At 41.8% G+C, this 24,147-nt stretch overlaps 1 long non-coding RNA gene across 2 annotated transcripts; it reads right to left on the minus strand.

Moving 5' to 3' along the window:
- Positions 1–5,375: 5,375 nt before the first annotated feature.
- LOC311604169 lies at positions 5,376–22,856 on the minus strand. 2 transcript variants are annotated; one of them, XR_014781387.1, is made up of 5 exons: positions 22,649–22,856; positions 13,030–13,155; positions 9,152–9,297; positions 8,558–8,706; positions 5,376–5,804 (listed from the first exon to the last, which is right to left on the minus strand). It is a non-coding gene; the product is annotated as an uncharacterized lncRNA (long non-coding RNA). The 2 variants fall into 2 exon arrangements; XR_014781386.1 differs by lacking the exon at positions 13,030–13,155.
- Positions 22,857–24,147: the final 1,291 nt, after the last annotated feature.

Here is a 24,147-nt window from a genome sequence, read left to right on the forward strand (position 1 = left end):
CTCTGCCTGTGGCAAGTGCCTTCCTGGGGCGTGCCATTAGAATGGGTCTGGATCTGATCTCTTCTTCTCTGCCTTGTCCTTTCTCTCCATTGAGAGTAACTAAGTGCAGTGTTTTGCTTTCCGAGTCAATATATATATATATAACCACTATACCTAGTACCAAGAAGAAAAGATTGCATTTTTTGGTTCAATTAAGACAAAGGCAGGCTATTGTGGACCAAATGGTTGCCTCTAGACACAGAGAAGGACTCGGCCCAGGGTATGACCCAGCCTTCCCCCATCCCCCAAAACAGGATTGAACATTTTCCCCATTGACTCTGGAATCTCAAAAATCGATATTATTCTGAGATTAGACTAAACCCCCAAGTACTAACCAAGGAATCAAAGCAGGTGTGCTGGGCATGATGACAAGTATAGGATGGGAAAGAGCAGGGTAGCAGGAGGAAGGAGGATGGAGTGTCAAACGGAAGCAATACAATCCCTGCCCCCCATTTTAAGAGTCTCTTGTAAGTCCCTTCTTTTCAGCCTGTAAGTTCTCCACTTAACAGGGGACATAAGGTGGGGGCCCTTGCTGTCAAAGTTACTTCCTGACCAGGAAAACGCTTACATGAGACTTCTGTCCTTGTTTTACATTTTCTCCTTCTTTAGAATGCATGTCACAACTGTACAAACTGCAGCCTACACAGCAATGAGGGGGCCCCAGAATAGAGAGTCCCTTTCCTCCAGACAGCTCTCTTTCCAGGAAAATATCCCAAAATTTGAGTCTGTTGATGCATCGCCAGGCATAGCGAGTTAGCTGGCAAAATGCCTTATCGTGGATGTGGGGAGCAGGGAGGAATTAGCTTTAATGATTGAAATGCAATGGGGAACCTGGAGGTCCATCCCTATGGAGAGGCACATGTGGAAAAGGTATGGCAGAACCCTCAAAGCCCACTCCTAAGCCCAGATGGAGGGCATGTAAAATGGCAGATGGCATAGATTAATCATTTAAAATGTTTTTTCATCTTATCTCAATCAGTGGAGTTGTTTCTTCAAATCTTAATTGGAAGCACAAATTAAAAATATATTTTAAAAAAATGAATTGCTCCAGCTTAAAAATGGGCAAGTGACTCAAACATTTCCCCTAAAATAGGTATAGAAGTGGGCAATCAACACACGATGAGATCAGTACCATCAAAAGGCATGAGAGAAATGGAAAGCCAAACTCTGGTGAAATGCCACCTCTACGGTAGCTGGTACCCACAAAGAGCAACAGCAAACAGAAAATGGCGCTGTTGATGATTTGGAAAAGTTCGGGCCTTGTGCTGTGCTGGAAGACATGAAGGGGGGTATGGGGAGCATCTCAGTAGAACAAAGCCAGAGATACCATATAACCCCGCAGTGCCCCTTTTGCATGTGTGCACAACTAAGGGAGAGCAGGAGCGCAGACAGATATCTGGATGGCCATTGCTGATAATAGTAGTGCTGACAACACTCCAACACAAGATCAACCCTGGTGCCAATTCATGGCTAAGATGTGGTCTATATACACAATGAAATGATTTTGCCTTTAATAGGTGGGAAACCTTGGCTTGTGCTTCAACGTGAGTGAGTCTTGGAGACATGATACTACGTGCATAAGCCAGCTACAGAAGGGCAAACACTGCAGAACTCTACAAAGACAGGTACCTACAGAGGTCAGACTCATGCTCTGTGTGTTTGTGCGGCCACAGTAATAGGCACTGTGCTATAGATATATAACTTAGTAAGAGCTTCTCAGGATGTTTGATGCTTACTTATGTTGTATGCGTGTGTGCAGAGTGTATGCATGTGGGGTGTGTGTGTTCCACTGGTTGTATTTAGAGGTCAGAGGACAGCTTGCAGGAGTTGCCTCTTATCCTATTATGTGGATCCCAAGGACCAAATTTATCAAGCGCTTCTCTAGACCCAACTGTTCAGATTTTTAAATCTGTTTTTCTGTATTAGAGCTTCTTTAAAAAAAAAAAAAAGGTTTCTCCCTGCTACACCCCTCTCCTAAACACAGAGTCCCTCAAATACCGCAGAGGAATCTGAAAGAAATCAGGACTATGGCTTGTAGATGTCTGACTTCAACATCTCGGGGGTCCATCACACACTGGCCTTGGACAGCCAAGATCCCCAGCAGAGCTTTCCTGCCTGGGGCAAGTACCTGCCTGAGCGGTGGCATTAAAAACAGGGCAGGAATTTCTGCTCCCTACCATAGCCTTTCCCAGCTATGAAATGCAATGTTTTGTTTTTCCAAGTTATAAAACAATAATAAACAACCATAAGGAAACAAAACCTTGTTCTTAGGAATTCACTATCTACAGGATGGAGAGATTGCTCAGCAGTTAAGAACACTTGCTGTTCTTTCAAGATGCATGTTGGCTCCCCAGTCCTCACATAGCAGCTGGCAACCATTTAGAACTCTAGTTCGAGGCTGTCTGATGTGGGTACTACACACATGTAGTGCACAGACATGCCTGTGGCAAAACGCTCGTACACAGAAAATAAAAACAATCATAAAAGAAGAATTCACTGCTGAATATAACTCTAAAGCACTGCTTCTCAACCTTCCTAATGCAGTTCCTCATGTTGCGGTGACCCCCCCCCCCAAACCATAAAATTATTTTCATTGCTACTTCATAACTGTAATTTTACTACTATTATGAATCATAACATAAATGTCTTTTCCAATGGTCTCAGGCGACCCCTGTGGATGGGTCATTTGACTCCGAAAGGGGTTGTGACCTTTTGGTTGAAAACCACCCACAGCTCTAAAGTGTTTCAGAAGACTCCACTTTAGGATTTAAATAACCCAACTCTCAAATGCAAGTGCATCATACCACCGTGAAAAACTAACAGGTTTAATGGGGGTAATTTCTTCTTGAGTCTCTCAACATTGAGGTAAATGTATCCAGCTTGGATGACCAGATCAATTGCAGCAGGGCCTACAAACAAATTGATCTTCCCGCCTCAGGGGCTGGCACTGACTAAAAGCTCTTTCTCCTGTTGGTTCCTGAGATTCAGCTGGGTCTCAATTATTGGACAGAGAGCATTATTGCCAAGTGGCTACATTTTATATGAACATGAGGATTCTAGGAAGTTTCATATTGCAAAAATTTTGAAGGAACTATGACCCGAAGTTACCTGTGATCTATTTTCGGGAGACAGTTTAATTTTATTTGCAAAGATTCAGTAGGATTTTTGGCAGACTGAATTTGGACGCAGTTTGCAAACGGCTCTATTATGTGACAATGGAGATGTAATGTTCTGATTTCCCAGTGGACGATGTTCCATTTCTAAAACTTCTTTTAAAAATGTGGTGGTGTTTTTTTCAATCTAGTAGAGGTCTAAGGAGAATAATATGCAGATAATAAGATCTAACTTTGCTTGGCAAGCAGGGATAATCCTTCTGAAATGGTCTATTAACTTCTTTTGTGAAGATGCTGGGTGCTCACGGGTAGGGGCATCCACATGTTAAGTCCATTAAGTGGAGTGAATGGCCCATGAGACCTTGGTTTTGGCAGGAATTGGCTGAAAGTGGAATATTGTAGGTATGGGTCTCAGATATTTGTGGGATTGATCCTAAAATGTTTCTGTCTCTTATCCATCCTTCATCTTTTAGAAGATGTATTTACCTGCTAACAGGATTAAAAAGTGTTGAAACGAGTCATTTCAAAAGACTAAGATTCCAGGATAGGGGAAGCAATGATGTCAGGGGGGAAAAAGCCGTTATTTCCCCAGGGAGGCAGTGGGGAGGACTTTTAGAATGTGTGAAAGCCCATGGATAATGGGTAGGAAATTAGTTCTCCCAAATCAGTTCTAGGAGGTGCGTAAATTATGATATGTGCCCTCAGGGGACAGCATAAAACCATTACATTTAATTTTATTAAGAGTGAATTATGGAAAGAGCACGCAAAACGTCATCATCATCATCACCATCAAGCATGTGTAGTTTTATGGCAATCACGTGAAAAGAAAAATAGAAAGGCAACCAGCACCCAGAGCAAAACAGAGCCCGCAGCTTCTGTTAGACATCAGAATGGTAGGCTATTTTCTCTTTGTTTATAAATTTCATCATATATTTCTTCAAGATGACAGTCACTATTCTGTTTTCAAATCACTGGGACCCAAGATGTAGGAACTGAGCAAAACCTGGGCCCATGGGGACTCACAGAATCTGAGCCACCAACCAAAGAGTATGCACAGACTGGACCTAGACCCCCTACAGGCATGTCGCATCTGTCAGGCTTGGTCCCCTGACAAGGGGAGTAGGGACTGTCTCCCACACTGTTCCCTGCCTTTGGATCCCTTTCCCCTAGCTGGCCTGCCTTCTCTGGCCTCAGTGGGAGAGGATATGCTTAGTTCTGCTGTGACTTGAGGTTCCGGGATGGGTTGATTTCTCTTGGTAGCCTCCCCTTCTCTGAGAAAGGGGGGGATGGGTGTGAGGGTGGGGCTGGGAGGAGAGAAGGGAGGGGGCTGGGCTCAGGCTGTGTAAAGTAATTAAATGAATAGATAGATGGGAAAACAAACAAACAAACAAACAGGATGTTTTGAGTTTCAGAACACTTGAATGCATTTAAAGAAAGAGCTGATCACTTTCGTAATTTTGCCACTGTCGCTCAACTTTTCTATAAGTGAAAGATACTTTTATATACGAATAATTTTTTAGAAGATTTATTTTTATTATTTTATTTCCATGTCTATGCCCATGGAGGTCAGAAAAGGGGGATCAGATTCTCAGGAGCCAGAGTTATAAGCACTTGAGGCAGATGCTGATAAAGAAGTGGTCCTGGGAGCCAGAGCTGAGTCCTAGAAGAGCAGCAACTGTTCTCCAGCCCAGGAAGACTTTTTAATGAACTTTAAAAAATTAATCTCCTTTAGCTGTACCCTATATACAATTGTATATTTAAATATCAAAACATTCTATAGCTCCCTTTCTCCTCCCTTCTCTCTGTGTCTATGTCTCTCTGTCTCTGTGTCTCTGTCTCTGTCTCTCTCTCACACACACACACATACACACACACACACACATACATACACATACACACACACACACACACACACACACACACCCTTACATACTTACACACAGTTAACAACAATGGAGAACGTTTATAGTATAATGTAGAGGAAAAAAAGATTATATAGACAGCACAAGCTAAGTAATAATATTTGAAAAATAAAGTCAGGGAAATTGATGACATTTTATACAGAGAAAGAAAATTAGATAGAAGTTCTTCAGAAAGCAAGCCTGCTCATCTTTAAATGGTGGTATTAAGAGAAATTTATTTATTCTATAGATGTTTCTGTATTTTCAAATTATTTACAAAATTGAAACTTGAATGTATTATTTTTATGATTAATTCTATTTCTTTCCTCAGTTTATTTTTAATTTATATTTCCACTTTACATCCTCCTCCCTCCCTCCCTCCTCCCTTCGCCTGGTCCCTCCCTCCCTCCTACCCTCTTCCCCCATACCCCTCCCCTTGTCCTCAGAAAAGGGGAGTCCACACCCCTATACCAGCACATCAAGTCACATCTGGGCAGAGCTCCTCCTCATCCACTGAGGCCAGACAAGGCAGCCTGGTTAGGGTGAAGTGATCGACAACAGTCCATGACATAGACAGCACCCACTCAGCTTACTACGGGAACCACATGAAGATCAAACTGCCCATCGGTTACATATGTGTAGGGGCCGAGGTTTCTGTCCATGAATGCTCTTTGGTTGGTGCTTCTGTCTCTGTAAGTCCCATGAGTCTGTTAGTTTACTTAGTTGGTCTTCTTGTGGCGTTGAACATATTCTTCAATTTTTAAATGAAAAAAATAATTTAAGCTTTGTATTCTAATTTAATTGAAAGTTTTAAATTTTTCACTGTGAGGAAAAATAGAAGGTAATTCCACGAGATTAAATACTGAATTAGCATATAATGCAGTGATTTCATTTCTGGGTGTAGACTCAGAAGTAGTGGAAACAGTGATTCAAACAAATGTCTGTCGGCATGTGTGTAGTTTACAACAGTTGGTGAAACATGGGACACAAATGTCTGCCTGCGGGTTGATGGTAAACAAGAAATGTATAGTTTTGTTCAGCCTTAAGAAGGAAGAAAAACCTGACGCCTGGGGGACCTCCTGAAGACATCCTATTACCTGAACTAAGCAAGCCATTCAAAGGAAAATCCTGTAGAATTCCACTTACTGCAGTCAAAATCAGAGGCAGAAAATGGAATGGAGGTTGACAAGAGAGGAATGAAGAGTTAACATTTTCTGGACAGATTTGCTAAATGAAATGAATCCTGAAGATGAGTGACGATGAGGTTTGCACAGTGAGAGTGTTCTCAAAATGCCACTAAACTGTGCACTTCATCACAGTTAACACAGCAAGTTTAAGGTTATGAATATTTTATCGCAATTTAAAAAATATTTTTACTTAATATGAGTTAAAGTCCAGATAACACTGGAGGCCTAGTTGACAAAGTTGCAAGGTGGCATGCTGGTCACTAAGAGGCTTGGTGGCTGGGTGGGTTCTTGAGGAGGAGCCCTCAGGACAGCTGAGCTCCAGAGGTAATGGGGCAGTGAAACTGGGGACACAGGAGCCAGAGAAGAGAGGAAAGCAATGCTGCCAACAGTGTCCAGGATGCCTAGGCTTCGGGTTTTTTAAATTAATTTATTCATATTACATCTCAAGTGTTAGCCCTTCCCTTGCATCCTCCTATTCCTCCCTCCCTCCCGCTTCTCCTCTTCTCCTCTCCCCTATGTCTGTGACTGAGGGAGACCTCCTCCCCCTATATATGCTCTTAGGGTATTGAGTCTCTTCTTAGTAACTTGCTATCCTTCCTCTGAGCGCCTCCAGGCCTCCCCATCCAGGGGACATGGTCTGGTTAGGCTTCAGTTTTAATGGCTGTGATGATTACTGTTGACAGCTTGACAGACTCTAGCCTCACATACAGAATGGGCCTCTGCATGTGCCCATGGAGGAGTACAGGATAACCTTAACCTTGAGTTGGGAGGATCCGCCTACTGTGGGCAGATTCCCTATTTGGGATCACTGACGGTTAAGTACACACACACACACACACACACACACACACACACACACACACACACACCTGGGTTTGTTTCTCAATTTCTCTCTTAACCCAGCTATCACACAAATTAGTGAGACTCTTTTATATTTATTTAATAATAAGCTCCATAACCGAGTGACTGCACAGTTATTACTCTATTCCTAACCCTCTAAGCTAATCCGCCTCTTCCTCGTTTACATCCCAGAGATACTTGCACTTTGTAGCTTTCCCTGCTCCAGCTCCTCTCCTGATGCCACCTGGACCTCTGCCCTAGACGTCCCCCTTTCTCCTCTTTCTCTTCTAACGCTTCTGCCTGTGACTGGCAGGAAGTCCATCCCTATTATGTCCCCTGCTCAGCAACTGGCAGTAATCTGCTTTATTAGCATATCGGAGGACAACTGGGGAGCAATGTTTACACAACATTAAGACAGGAGGTACTCAGAACAAAGATTGCAACCAGATATATGGGGGTGGGGGGGGAGATGAGGGGTGTGTGTGTGTGCAGAAATCACCATTTGAATCGCACACTAGCCTTCTGCCTACAGCTGACTGCATAGAGAAGGGGGACTGAGAAATAACATGCATTCATCATTCTCTGCTTCCTGATTGAGGAGGTAATGTCACAACAGCTCCAGGCTCTTGTCTAGTTGACTTCGCCATCATGATAGAGCGAATCTTTGAAATGTGAGCCAAAATGAGCCCTTTGTCCCTTGACTTGCTCTTGTTAAAGACATCAGTACAGCACCAAGAAAGAGAATAAGGCAGTGGTTGAGGACATAGTAACTAACAGAAGTGACTTGTTCAGTGTCCCAGGGATAGCAGAGATGACTTAGATCCCCACCTCACTGTGCTTTCTTTTGTAATATGTTTACCTTATATATATATCATAAATGGCAGAAGACAGAATGGCAAGAGAGGAGAAGGCGTCAAGGGGATGAGGGAGAAAGTAGAGAAACAGAAGACAGGGAAAGCCAACAGCCAGGCGGATGAGAGTCAAAGCTGTAGACAAGAGCAAACATTTAAACAAGGCCTTGAGTCTGCATAGAACTTTTGACTATTATGGTTTGTCAGCATGGTAAACTGATTCATAATTATTTTATGGGAGTTTAGCAACTCTTTATGAAACTGGCGCAGAGCGGCTGCAGAGCTGTTAATCCTGGATGTTTATTACCCACCATTCAATGAATAGCTTCATAAATCTAAAGAAGTCCAATTTATGGGGATGGTTACGGCATGCTATTCAAATTTCAAGCAATTACAATAAAACCATGTCTACTGAGGGTAAAGTGTCCCCCTCCCCAATCTGATACAAGAGAATGGCTGAAGCTTGGCATCCTTGGGGCTATTGTCTGTTCCTTATCTAGGTCACAAGGAGCCAGGCGCTGTCTTTAGGTTGTTGTCCATCCAGAAAATGGAGGGAACACAAGCTTATTATTTCCATTCTGTCTAGGGATCTAGGCTTCTTGACACAGCGGTATCTCAAGACTCACCATGGACTGATGCTGCAGCTCAGCTTGCACGGGCGCTAGGCATGCTCTGAAGGGTAAACCGAGTGAGTTGGGAAGAACCAGGAAGCAGTGGGGTTTTCACAGCTTCCTTCAAAGTCATGGATTTCTTTGCTTGCCATCATCCAGTTTCACTGCAGATAGTGGTAGAATCAGAAGGAGAAAAATCATGTACGTATTCTTTTCCTTCCTTCTCTCTCTCTCTCTCTCTCCTCCCTTAGTTTTCCTCTCCCTCTTCCCTCATTCCCCCCTCTCATAATGGCATTGCTCCTTAGAACTCTTTGACTCTTTGCTTTTTTATACTGGGAGACAATTGGTTGGAAATGATGCCAAAGTGACCAGCTCCCAAGAAGAAAGTGGAAAGTGGAAAGGCATTGGGCTAAAAAAAAAAAAATCATCTGCTTTAGTTCCAGCCTTAGCTCATATCCTTACTACGTGGCCTTGATAAGTCATTTCAACTGTTGGACCTCAGCTTCCCCTTCGCATTTGAAGCTTACACCACTGTACAGCTCAATGAAGAGGAACAGAAGGTAAATGGAAGGCAGAGAGGAAAGGAAATCTGCAGAGGAGGGTCCCTACCTGCATTGGTGGACCCTCTCCACATCACCAAAAGGTAGACAGCTAACTCCTTCTTTCAACTGAGAATTGACCTGCTCTCTATGAAGTTCAATGTTCAAAACTTTACATAGACAAGGCACAGGGCCCTTCTCCTTAAGAGTTCAAATCTGTAACAAAGAATATGCTAAACTGACATTTTGAAGAAAATGCTTTAGGTGTACAGAGAAGGAAAGTCACATGTTTTTGGCGTTGGTTAGGGTGTAATTATATCAATCTTCATGGAGAATTCAGATATGAATTTGACCTTAAAGGATGGTGACTTGACATTTGCAGCTGAGGGACAAGGAACAGGGCATTCCAGAGAAAGTGTCCAGCTTAGACAGAGGGGACAAAAAGTCCCCTCACTCACTGTATGCTAGAGGTACAGGTGCATTCGGGCTACAGTACACAGAGCCTCTGATGCTACAGACCTGGGATTAGGAAACGGAGACAGAGACATTCTGGAGCACAGGGTACAGCTGTGAAGAGAGTGAACTTGCAAAGATACAAGCCCTAAAAGAAGTGCCCCTGATGAAGGCTGAGGTTGAGTATGAGCACACATATTCAGAACATAGTTAAAACACAATGGCTTAGGAAAGTGGCAGCAGTACGTTTTCCTCTCCGATCTATGACCTCACTTGCCATGACTGGTTGATCAGGTTAATGGTCCTCAGCATAAATTCCTGGCCCCTGAGTGTGTGTGTGTGGGGGGGTGTAGGTCCAATTAGATGGTCCCCAAGAGTCCAGTTGGGGATATCCCACTCTTGAGTATATCTTGTTGTGGCTGGTCATCACTGTGGGTCATAGTTTTTTGTTTGTTTGTTTGTTTTGTTTTTTTTTAACAGCTGAGTGGACTTACTAGTTGGTTTTCTGTCTTGGAGGGTTGCATAACACCTTCCAATACTATGAGAGCTAGTCCGCAGTGAGGAGGCTTCTGGGTCAGTTCCACCTCAATTTTTTCAAATCCTGTGTCTAAAGTGTGTGCGTGTGTGTGCATGCGTGCGCACGTGTGTGTGTGTGTGTGTGTGTGTGTGTGTGTGTGTGTGTGTGTTACGTTTGCCAATAAGTTCTTACCTTCAAGTTTGGAGAGATAATCAAGAGCAACAACAATAACCTATATTGTTTTTGGAGACAATTATACTAATCCGTAACTGGTCAAAATACTAAGAACAACTGGCCGTGGGGTGGCCAACCCCACTGATATATCTATAACACAGTCTTTGTGCCTAGGGCTCACAGAACATCATGAACGAGAGGGCAGAAAGATTCTAAGAACTAGAGGACCAGGCTGCCCACTAATGAGGGCAAGGACAGGTATTTCAGAGGCACAAGAAAGACGTGGTGATGTGAACACTGAGCAACTGAGAGACGCAGGCAATCTGGAGCCATTGGCTTAGGGAATAGTTACAGCATTCTCAGACTTTGGAAAGCCAGAGATGGGCTTCGAGGGGAAGCTACACTCAGAACATCTCAGCAGTGTGGTTGACCAATACAAGGGCAGCTCAGTGGCTATACCAGTTCATGTGCCACACAGATGGGGACCATCTCTCCCAGCTCCAGATGTAGATCTAGAAGAGCTATAGCAAGTTAATGAGTGCCGAGAGAGGGAGACTCAATTTTCTCCAGGGATGACTTCCCCCATCGCTTGTCTGCTCCCAAGTGGTCAGCCCTAAACACCTGTGCACATCCCAGCAACACCAAGTGGACTCAGCACATTGTATATATATATACACACACACATGAGAAAATGATAATTGAAAGAGGTTGTGAATTTACAAGGGAGAAGAGGGAGATAGCAGGAAGAATGGAGGGGGAGAGAGGGGTAGAAATGATGTAAATGTAATACTCATGTATGAAATCTCAAAAAATTAAAATTTTAAACAAAAAAGTATTTAAGTCCAACATATTTAACTTCAGACTAAGGCATTTATATTATCTCCTTTGGGTAAGAGGTACCAAGGAGCTGACAAAGATGTTTTACTGTGGGAAGCACGCCAGTTTTATGTGTTATAACTAAAGCCAAGACTACCTTAGATGGAAAGATACTGGGTGCTGAGAAGCAATGTTATTACTGTAATCTACAAAATAATAATAATAATAATAATAATAATAATAATAATAATAATAATAATAATAAGGATAGAAGCAGGACTCTCAGAATGACAATGGTGGAAAGGAGGGAAACATGAAAGGTATTTCAGAGACACAAGCAAGACTTGGTGATGTGAGCAACAGAGAGGCGTGGGTGAGTCGGAGCCATCAGCTTGGGCAATATTTATAGCACTGTCAGAGTTGAGGATGCCAGAGATGGGCTTCAAAGGAAAGCCATGCAGGTGAGTCTGCGCTGCGTGTGACGGGCAGTTGCAAACATGGTCTTCATACAGGGAACAGGGGTCAGGGCGAGTGACTAGCCATCCCTTTCATCTACACATTTAGACTGTGAGCCATGGGGATCCATGAAGCTAAGCAGAGAAATTAACAAGGAAGACGAGTTAAGCCACCCAATGAACTTCCTGCAGAACGGGACATTTGAAGAGACTTGGAATGCACCATCAGGGAGATTGGTGTGCCAGAGTGAAGGGAAAAAATAAAAGAGAGCAAAAGACAAAGGGGAGATACTGCCCAAAGTCTGCTCAAAACCACAGAGGAGAAACTGTTAAGTCACCAGTAGAAGGCTGTTGGTTCCGTCATTTTGTTGATGTGCTAGATGCAGGTAAGAGTACACATAAACTCGTGAATGCCCCAAAGCCAGGGTAGAGCAAGAAGACATAAAACCACGAGGAAGCATTCCAGTCAAGAAAGGCTGGAGGGTGTTCAGTAGACAGCCATTATAATCGCCCATTACTTATTAATCTGTTTTGTTCCTTTTTGCTTCCTTATATAGTCTAGGCACTTAGCTAGAGGGTCCTTGTAGGGACTGTTAATGTAGCTGTCTTGCTTTGGAGGTGGTCAGCCCTGAGACTTAGGCCAAAGGAGAGCACATAATGGCTCATGGCCCATGGGACCAGGACATATTCTTCTTCCTGGCAGTGGAGTTGCAGGAAGTTCTGACAAAACACCACTCATCTGGGATTTAGGAGATAAGATTCTTGCTAGGAGTCGGGCGGGGAGGGTAGGAATCATCTTACACAGGATAAACAGGAGGTAATAAGACAAAGGTGTCAAAAAGGATGTATTTTGGGCAGGAGGAGCAAATTGGCATTTGTGGGTCATAAAGTTTGTAGGGAGTGTCAAGTGTTAGGGCAAGAGACATAGATGAGAAGGCAAATGGCGTCAGATACCATGCTTCAGCGTGAACTTGGCCTTCGCATCACAGGATAGAGAAAAAGAACAGCAAGGAAGATACAGAGTTTTACAAATATCTTTGATTTCAAACATCCTATTTTTTATTTATTTCTTCACCCAATTGGTTTATCTCTGTTATTTTTCAGCATAAGATGAACATTAAGTTCTTATTTTTTATTATCTTTCTTTAATAATTGAATATTGCCTTTTCTGGTGATATTATATTTGTATGAGTTTTAATTTTTTTCATTGGCATCTAGGTTATCTTTTTTTCATTTCCTCTGAAATTAGTGAAATGGAAATTTAAAAAAAAAAAAAAAGAAAAGTACAAACAAATCCAGATTTTATTCTTTGAGAAAGAATAATAAAAATGTATATGCCTACTGAAAGCCTGATTTATATAAAAGAAAGAGAGCATAAAATACACAAGATTAAAAAGGAAAGAGAAGCCATATCGTATTTGCATGGTTGAGTTAGATAACAGCAGCATCTGAAACCTGAGAGGAAGCGAATGAATTCCACCGTAGGTAACATGCTGCTGAAATCTATTTAAGAAGAAATGAAGAAATGGATACCTCGACTTGATCAGTTTTTAGAGAAGTTGATCATCTCATTAGTGGGCTACTACTGGGAGTCACCAGTCTTCCGAGCTGAGTTTTTAGATAACTCAACAGCACCAATTCCAGGGCAATCTTATCATCCTAGACAATAAAAGGAAATAGAAGCCTTCTGAATAATCTCAATAACACAGCCCGACAAGAGGTATGGAGGAGAATGATGCGTGTCAATATCATTTATTAATGTGGTGCTACTGCAGTTCCGATGGCAATGTGAGCACTACTTGAGGAGCTTGTAGGGCTTTTAGGAGCTTCCCTAGAGAAAGTGGGTCCCTAGGGTGGGCTTCGAGGCTGTGTAGTCAAGTCCCACCTCCTGCTTGTGCTCTACGTCTGAGTGTGTGTGCAGTGTAAGCAGCCAGTCTCCTGGTCTGACACCCTGCTCTCCCTGCCTTCTGCATGGCCTCCCGACCATGATGGACAGTGTGCTCAGGAACTGTAGGCCAAACTAAACCCGTTCTCTCCTACACTGCTTTTGGTATGGTGTCTCATCAAAGCAATGAGAAAGGAACTAGGGTATGCACAAAATGAAATGTGACAACAATCTAAAGGATAGTTTATTATAAATAATCAGCTTTTAATTAAATTCTATTTATTATTGCATTGTTCGAGCACACGTGTACGAACATGAGCAAGTGCTACAGCCTGCATGTGGAGGCTAGGGGACAACTTAGTGGGGCTGGCGTTCTCCTTTTACCTATATGTGGGTTTCAGGGTTTGATCTCAAGTCCCCAGGCTTGTTCAGCAAGTGCCTTTACCCATTCAGCCATCTTACCAGCTTCCTTAAGCAGATTTTATGCTAGGTGCTGTTCAATACAAGAAAATCATCTAAAGGGTCACTATGCCATAAATTAGGTCAATAAATGGAACATGAGTATATATATATATATATATATATATATATATATATATATATATATATATATATATGAATGTGCACATTTACACATATTTTATGTATATTATATTTACGGATTATATATTGATATATTATTGTTTATAACATGATATTATTGTGAATAATATATCTATATAAATTGAGTGAACTATGGCCTAAGATTGGGAAAGATTTACTAGTGAAAAAAATATCTCAAATGAAAACAAAATGCATAAATGCATGTATATCTGACAATATATAAATCAAAATAAACTTTGATATGAAATACAAATTTACATTAAAGAAAAGGATACAACCAAGCATGGTAGCTCACACCTTTAATCCCAGCACTCAAGAAGGCAGAGGCAGGTGGATCTCTGTAAATTCGAGGCCAGCCTGGTCTACAAAGTGAGTTCAAGGACAGCCAGAGTGGTTATACAGAGAAGCCCTGTCTCGGGAAAGAAAAAAGAAAGAAAAAAAAGAAACAAATAAAGGAAGAAAGAAAGAAAGAAAGAAAAAGAAAAGGAAAAAGAAAGGGATACAACAAAAAAATGTCAGAGTAAATTTCACAGTAGAAGTCTCTAAAAAGTTCTTTCTCCATAAATGCAATGTTTTTTCAATGTTTTATTTTTATTTTATGTACATTGGTATTTTGGCTGCATGCACATCTATGTGAGGGTGTCAGGTCTCCTGGAACTGGAGTACAGATAGTTGTGAGCACCATGTGGATTCTGGGAATTGAACTTGGGTCCCCTGGAAGAGCAGCCAGTGTTCTTAATCCCTGAGCCACCTCTTCATCCCCAGAGCAAACGTTTGTTGAACTCTGAAACTTAACCAAATCTTTACAAAAACCCAGGGTGCACTTATCCCCAAAAGTGGGTAAGTTGTATAAGGACGGTGGCATTTTGACTTTCCTTATTCCTATCACCTACTCTCCCAACTCTCCGACAGACACAAAAATAAACATTCCTCATTCAAACTGCAAACCAGCAGTGTAGCAGCCAGCAGGACAGCTGCTTTGAAATCACTAAAAATAGAAATAAAGAAGTACCAAGGGAATTAAGACAGTATACTAGAAAATAGCCATTTAGCACAAAATAGGACAGTGACTAAGGAGCAGAGTAACAGAAAAGGCACACAATATAAACAGAGAAGAGAGCATAATGGTGGCTATAAATCACACCCCATTAGTTGTATTAAATGCAAACACATTAAACATTAAAAGCAAATTATTAAACTCTGAACAAAAGGAAGAGATTGACAGGATAGGTTTTTAGAATAATTCTTCTCATATGCTGCCTATAAGGAATACATTTTGAGCTCAGAAAACAAGTAGGTTGAAAATTCAAGTATAGAGAAGCTATGTCATGAGAAGAGAGTTTGGGTAGATTACAAGTATCAGAACATGGATGTTAAGACAAAAATTATCACTGAGAATTTAGAAGGAAAAAAGATAAATACACGGGTACTTTACAACCGAATCTCCAAGTACATGAAATAAAATACATAACACATTAAAGCGGAAACTGACTATTGATAATAGAGCTTGGAGTCTTCAATGCCCTACTTTCAACTATTGACAGCAGAACAAGGAAATAAAGCCAGCTAGACACACCTATTAGACACTCACAGAACACTGTGCCCAATGAACCCTGAATGTACACACAGACAGACAGACACATATGCACACATACACAGACACACCCAGACTCAAATACGCATGCAACACTCCTTGAGATCTAATGGGTAAGGCCATAAGATAAGCTTCAATTAACCTTCACTTAAAAGGTTAAAGCCATGCAAATTATGTTCTCTATCTGCAATGGCAGAAATTTAAAATTCATCAGAAAAATGTGAGAAATTCACAAATTGTAGAAAATTAAAAACTATTCATACTCTTAAATAGCCATTTAGGTGAAAGAAGACATCAAAGTGTAAACTTCTGAAACTTACAGAATATAGAAAAAATAATATTTAGAGAAAATGTACTATAAGAAGATGTTAAAACAATAGCCCAAACCTACTTTGAGAAATAAGAAAGAAAAATTTAGGCAAACGAAAGTAAATGGACAATAGAGTGGAAATATTGGATATAGACAATAGAAAAACAATGGAGAAAATCAGTAAAATTAAAGTGTTTTTTAAAATGAATCAAATTTTGTTAGCCTTTAGTTAGACTGATCAATAGAAAAAAATCTCTTAAATAATCAAAACTACAAATTAAAAATGAACATTTGAACTGGCAAGATGGCTCATTGGAAAAAGGTAGTTTTGCCAAGCATGATGATCTGAGTTTGGTCCCTGGAACCCACATTCTAGAGGAAAGAACCTCCTATAAACTATCCTTTAATCTCTATGGGCATGTTGCAGTAGGGGCACACACATACAGATACACACTCACACATACACACAAATATACATGCACATGAACATGCAACAAAATGTATTTTTAAAAATATGGGGCATCAGAGTTCGTGTGAAAGTCAGACCCCACTCTCCACTCAACTGTGGAGAATGTCCCGTCCCTTGGCTAGATCTGGATAGGGGTTCAAAGTTTACTGCACATATTGTCTTTGGCTAGTGCCATAGTTTGAGCAGGACCCCTGGGCCCAGATCTACCCATCATAATGTTCTTCTTGTAGGTTTCTAGGACCCTCTGGATCCTTCTATTTCCCCATTCTCCCATGCTTCTCTCACCTAGAGTCTCAATAGGATGTCCTTCCCTCTGTCCCACTTTCCTGGTAAGTGAAGACTTTCATGGGACATGCCCCTTGGGCTAGTGTCCAGATATAAGTGAGTATATACCATTTGACTCTTTCTGCTTCTGGGTTAACTGACTCATTATGATCATTTCCAGTTCAATCCATTTGTCCACAAACCCCATATTTGACTACGTCCCCTGGATGGGAGGCCTGGTGGCACACAAAGGAAGGATAGCAGGCTACCAAAAAGAGACTTGATACCCCATAAGCATATACAGGGGGAGGAGGTCCCCTTCAGTCACAGTCATAGGGGAGGGGAGTAAGGGGAAAATGGGAGGGAGGGAGGAATGGGAGGATACAAGGGATGGGCTAGCAATTGAGATGTAATATGAATAAATTAATAAAATACATTAAAAATATGGGGCATTACTATTTTCCTTAGAGAATAAAGAAGGTTATATCAATATATATCAAGAAAAAGTATTAGATCAATACACCAAATAACGTAACAAAAGGGCATATTTCTAGAATGACACACACTGTGCAATGAACTTATTGGGGGGGGGTACAACAGTTAATTTCGACTAGCAACCTGATTGGATAAAGAAACACCTAGAGTCCGCTTTTGAGTGTGTCAGTGAGAGGACTCCCAGGGAGGCTTAAATAAAGGGAGGAGACACTTTTTGAATGTGGGCTGTATCGTCTCGTGGCCTGGAATCTTGGACTAAATATAAAAAGGGGGAAATCATAATGCCTGCATTCCCCTTTCTCAGCTTCACGATGCACTGAGGAGGCAGGAGCAAGGCATCTCTTACTGCCACGCCTTCTCTCCCACGATGGAATTTATCTCTTGAACGGTGAGCCAAAAGTCAACCTTAACTGTGATCACATGCTCCTGGGAAGCTCGGCCCGGTGGAGCACCAAACCAAAAGTGTAAGCTCTCTGGGGCGCAGAGTCAAAGGAGCTCAGGGCTCCGAAAACCAAGCCAGGCAGCAGTGACTTGGTTGAAAGTCACGACACCAAGACATCTCATTAGCATAGAGTGGGTGTTTCCAGGAATCCCCGGGTACACACTGAATGGGTTTCTTATCAGGAAAGAGTTGGGCTTGTAATCTCCCTGAGGGCTATGTGACACTCATTAGAAGATCTGGGGTTCCTCAGATCAGGCGGAGAGGGAACCCAGCTGAGAGAGGGAGTCCGTGATTTTATACTGAGTTCAGAAGCTATCTGGAAATGCCAGACTTTGTGACCTTAACAGAAGGATCCCACACTTCCCTTCCCTATGTTGCTTCTTATGAAATGTCGAGGCATAGGAATGAGAAAAGCAATATGGGAAGAAACTAAATCTGAATTGAGAGTTAAAAGATTAAGCTAATAATCAAAAAAGCTTCACTCACAGAAAAACCCAAGATTAAGTGACTTTGTTAGTGGATTCTATCAAACTTAAGAGAATTAGGCTTCATCCTTCACAACACTTCATCCAAAATAGGGGACAGAAACACTTCCAAGTCATTCTGAAGCCTGCATTACCCGAGGTAGTTAGTATAGTGCCCCAGATATACCATGGCATTATATAAATGATAATCATTTGGTCCACTCAAAGTCTCACGGAACCAATATCACACATCATTTAACTCTCTGGTGTGAGAAAGTGGATAAATCTCCCCAACTCCAAGAATGGCCTCTGAATGGAGACCCTCCCAGGCAGTCCACCTGACTATATGTGGCTCGTGCCATCATCCGGCTTCCACTTTTCTTCTTGTAAGAGTCTTCCTGGGACAAACTGAAACTCATCCTTCATGCTGAGTAGACCATAGTGGAGATGCTGACTGATGAGAAACACTTGATTGCCCCCAAACATGACCTGTAGTACTAAGAATGGGGCTTGAACCCATGAGTGCCAAGTTCAAAATGAGATAAAGCATTTAAAAAAAAAAACCAACCCTGCAACCTAGTATCCCTGATGACTTTAGATACAAAATTTCCAGCGAAATACTAACAAACTGAGTCAAGGGCCTCAGAAAAAGGATGATATGACCTGAGAAAGTTGTATTCATTTTAAGAATGCAAGGTTACTTTAGCGCATAAAAATCAAGCCTGGTAATATGTTGTATTAATAGAATAAGAGGCAAAAGGCCGACTCTGGAGAGGCAAACAAAACAAACAAACAAACAAAAGCCAAAAAACTTTTAAAAAATCCAACAGCCTCTTGTGATAAAAATGAAGAACAAATTGCTAATGAAAGAAGACTCTCAGATACACAGCATGTACCAGGAAGCCACCTGCAATCTTCCCTGTGTGACCAGCTGCAGGATGAAGATGCTGCCCAGAGGCAGAATCTAGAAACAAACCTTTAGACATCTGTTTTTCAACACAGACACCAAGATAATAAGGTATGGGGAAAACTGTCTTTTTAACACATGATGCTGGGACCACGGTTGCCCACATGCAGATGAACAAAACTGTAGCCCCAATCTCACTCCATAAGCATGAAAATTAAATCACAATAGATAAGAGCTATGTAAAATATATAAAGGCTAAAATTAGAAACAGCATAAGGGAAAATACACATATTCAGATCCTGGATTAAAAATGGCTTCTTTTAAAAAAAAAGTCTATGACATAAAAGACACAGCCAGACAAAGATGGTAGATAGTTTAGATTTTACCAAAATTATAAACCTTGGTTCCTCAAATGACATTATCAAGACACTATAGACAACAGTTTATTATTGAGAGAAAGTATTTATTATATTGTATCTATAATATATAAATATATAACTATTATAGTCTACTAATAAAGACAATCTAAATTAATAGTGGGTTATGGCTAGGGCTGTATCTTGGTGGTAGAGCACATGCTGACTTCCATGCAAGTGCTAAAATAAAATGTCAAAATAGGAAAAGATTCTGGCAGCTACTTCTCCATTGAAAACACACAAATCACCAGTAATTACACTTAGTACCATTAAGGAGGTAAATAAATGCCCATCAAAACCACAATGAGATACCATTTCACATCCAAGAAGAATGGCAGCTCTGATTTCCATAAAAAGGGAACTATTAAAAACAAGGACAATCAAGCGGAAACTGGAGCCTTTCTACACTGTTGGAGGAACATGAAACAGTGTAGCCACCTTGGAAAACAGTTCTCCAAAGTTAAGCATAGCATCATTATGTAATCTTTTGGTGTATAACTAAGGGAATTGAAAGCCTGTTGTGGAAAGACTCGTCCAAATGCTCATAGCAGCCTTATTCTACCTAGGCCAATGGTAGAAACAGTCAAATATTCAGCAAGAAGTGGAGAAGAAAAATTAATGAAACACCATTAGCCCAGAAATAAGAACAGAGTTTTAGTTCCTGCTGTAACATGGATGAACTTTGAAAACATGCTAAATGAATGAAGCAGAAAAAGAGTTGTATATTACAGGACTTGTTTCTATGTGATAGCAGGACTAGGTAAATCCACGGAGACAGAAAGCATATTGTGGTTTCCAGGGAAGGCAGCAGTTTGCTCAGGTGATTAATGTATTCTAGAATTAAATAGTGGGGACTGCTGCAAAGCTGTGTGACTGCTAAAATCAATGTGTGACTCGTGCACTCAAAACGGTAACTTTAACAGTGTGTAATATGGTAACATGTCTGAAAAAAAAACTTAGGTTATGCACTGTGGAAAAGATATAACAGAGATAACAATGTACATATAAAAATGTAATTCAAACAGTATTTAAATTGTTAATTTCTCTACTGTGCAGAGAAATTAGAAATTGACAAATAGACCAAATCACAACCAATAGAGCAAATTATACCAAAATATGATTCATAGAGGGGCATATGCAAATGGCTTGAGATATGTTCACTTCACTGACAGCCATAGAAATCCAAATTAAAATAACAATGAGGGATCTTTTTGCACTCACTAGACTGGCAAACATCAAAAAGAACTATGATATCTGCTGTGAGCAGAGACTGTGGGACGAAATGGGGCCTCACACATTGCTGCTTGGGATAGTGATGGAGCTACAGTCTTCCAGAAGTAAACAAGCAATGCCTATTAATATCCAAAGTACATAGAAACTGTGATCTAGCAATCCTGCTTCTGTGAATCCATCCCAGGGAAATTAGATAGCAGCTTCTAAAGATAGAGCTAGAAACACACATGCATATTGTTGCTGAATTTGTTATTGGTGTTTATAGTGACACCAACCTGAGTACACTGCTGTATATTTACATACATTACATGCATATGTATATAAAAACAAGGACGAATTAGGAAACTACCAGAAGATTTGAAGAGAATTCCTTGGGTTTTATTGGACCAGAAAAGAAATGAAATGCATAGAAACACACAGACACACACACACAGACACTCACACTCACTCACACACACACACACACACACACACCCCTACACAGAGTACTCTTAGTAACATAAGAGCAATGTATGTGTTTGTTTATATTGCTTACACTCTGCATGTAAACCTGTCTGTGATTATACTTTTAACATACACATCAGAACAGAAAGGAAATGATTTTGACATTTTGGCATTACACACTGCGGGGAGTGCTACAACTGACCAGGAAACAGTTCTATAACCATTTCTTCTGTATAGAAACATTCTTTTCAGGAAAGAGACAGACGGTTCATGAGACCCAGGGAGTAAAACAAACTTCACATGTCTAAGACGAAATTTACAAGAGTCACACCCCCAAGGTCATAGAGGCAAAAATGAACTGCCAGGGGAGGAGACTCCAAAAAGCCAAGTTTCCCAAGAGACCTTGCACACAGTTCCAGTGGGGAGGGCAGCATTACTGTACTGGGGTGATCTTTTCAGCAACACAGCTGCTTTTGAGTCCCTTGCACTCCCGCTCATTGGACTCTAGCACAATCATTACTTTAGTCTACCATAAATTCTCTCTCTGGGCTGAATAGCTGTGTGTGTGCCCTGTTTACCTATGAAAAACCTCACACCACAGAAAAACATGATGAAGCACTTGGCCAAATCTATGCTGGAGTTGAGGCGATATAGTTTTTTCCCCCCGTCAAGTCCTTATACTAGAACTCCCTTTTACGGCCTTCCGCCCCATGTGAGAGCTAACTCAATTAATTTCCGGCAAGAACGCGTGACAGGTCCATCAGTGTCCTGTCCTGCTGGCACCACTCATCCCCCCATCTGGGACTCTCTCACTCTACACGGTATGTGAAGGCAGAACAAAAGCACCTACATGGGTTCCCCACCTATTCCCTGCCATCACGGCACGTGCTTTTGCATCTATTCAATGCTGCCCACCACCTGGGAGCAGCGGACCCCGAAAGATACAGACAGGGCCAATAACTTGCTCATCATATCTTTTCTTAAGAGTTTATCCTTGGTCTGTACAGACAAGGAAGCGGTCAGCTACAGCCTTCCTTTACTTCTGCCTAGCCTTTGCAGGCCTGAATTATCCGCAAACACTGACTGAGCTTCTGGCATGTGCCAAGTTCTATTCTAAGCACCTGGAGTTGCGTGGCGAGAGGTTGGTGTAGAAATGTCAAAAATACAATGAACCAAGCAAGGCATCAGCTCAGGATAAGCTCATGGCAAGCCGGGTGGGAGATCAGTTCAGAGAGGCGGTCGCCATCAGTGGGATGGGTCCTTTCCAGGCTGGGGGAACTGGTATTTAAGACCTGCTTAGAGTAAACATGTCTACTCTGCTCTCTAACAGGGAGGAATCCCAACTGTGTCTGTAAAAAAGGTCTTACAGAAAAGTAGTGTGAGTAAAGAGAAAATCCCAAAGAGATACAAGAATAGGACCGAGAGCCCAACGTTCAAAATGCTCCAGGTGGGGCTCCAGGTGGGGAAATCACCTCTGCTGGTGAAGCCTTAAGAAAGTGGGGGGGGGGGGCAAGGAGTGCTTGTTTTAGATGGTGATAGGGCCATGAGTGTGGCAGGCAGTGAAGGGATCTGGGAGGTAGGCTAGGAGATCAAAAAAACCCTCACAACTTCCTCAGGTTTCCTTACCTGGCAGGATTTAGTGCAATAAAACACAGAGAGATGGTGAGAGATTCTCAGGTCCAGGATCTCCAGTCTCTTCAAAGCAGCGCAGAACCCAGAAGAGGGGGAGGGATGGCAGGGGCAAGCGCTGGCTGTGACGCTCCCGCCTTTAGGGCCCTGGGACTTCTGAGACTTCCCTCCCTCTGTGCTTTCAACCTATAAAAGCTGCCTCTTTGATCTAAAAGAGAAAAAAATGGATTCAGCCTCCAGGTTAATGCTATTTGATGAGTGTTTCAGAGAGGCTGTGTGATGCCAGGACAAACATCACAGGCACACAAGATGCACCTGTGGGGATAAAAGCACCGCCACCCCCCTTAACCTGCGTGGAACACGGTGTGCTTCTCTATAAAGTCAGAGAAATAGCTCTTTCCCCCACGTTTTGAGGGGCACATCTTATCAGATAGCTGTTGTCACATTGTGCTCGACAGAACCACCATGGCCTTCACTACCACGTATTGAATGAGTGGATGCATCCAGGTCCAGCTAACATGATGCAGGTGCTCTGAGTGAACTCTTGCTTGTTTATGTAACAGCTCAGATATAGGTTATATAAATAGTTCTGCTGATGTGCCCAAAGGTGAGTCTCTGTTGCTGATATAGGATGACCTTTGTTGCAACAGTGGACCTTTGGCTTAGTTCCATGAGCACAGTCTTTGGATGCTATAGACTTAGTTCTTTGAGCATCAATGGATGGCACAGGACAAGGACGATTGTAGATGGCCTAAACCTTTTGCTAACCACAGCATACATCATGTGTCCTAATAGCCCAGGGACCAAACAAATCACATGGTCAAATCTCAAGTCAGAGAGGAGTGGCACGGCAAAGTTACAATGACATAAAGCAGGATACAGGAAGTGACCAAGAAACTGCCGGTTTTTGCATCCACCACAGCCTCTATAAAGCATAAGCTATGCCTGTTAGGACTCTGCTTCAGTTGGCTTGCCTGTGATGTCATTGCCTACCTGCCATGGGGGCGTGGCCCTACCCAGGGATATATAAAGGGACAGACCCACCTTGCCCCTTCCTCTCTCACCTCTCCCCCTCTCCCTTTCACCTCTGGTACCCTCTCTCTCTTTTACCTCTCTCTCTCTCTCTCTCTCTCTCTCTCTCTCTCTCTCTCTCTCCTCTCCCTCCTCCTCTATCTCTTGCTGTCTCTGTCTCTCTGTCTCTTTCTAGGGTACCTTTATCCTCATACTCATTTAATAAATTTCTCCATATAATATCATATCTGTTGCCTGGCATCTTATTTTTAAATCATGAAAATGCAAATAAATGTAAAGTAACACTACTTACTATCCAAAGGCAATTTAATCAACACGTACTTGTTTAATTGATTTACATGGGCATTGGCCTGTCTCAGACCCGATTACCTTCACAAGTGTTTTTCCAATCACCCCATAGTTTTTCACAGCAAATATAAAGGTCCATTTCAAAACTATCCATAAATTTTTTTCTTGGGCAGCTG

Source organism: Acomys minous (genome assembly GCF_964271855.1).
Source record: "Acomys minous genome assembly, chromosome: 8".
In the NCBI taxonomy this organism is placed as follows: domain Eukaryota; kingdom Metazoa; phylum Chordata; class Mammalia; order Rodentia; family Muridae; genus Acomys; species Acomys minous.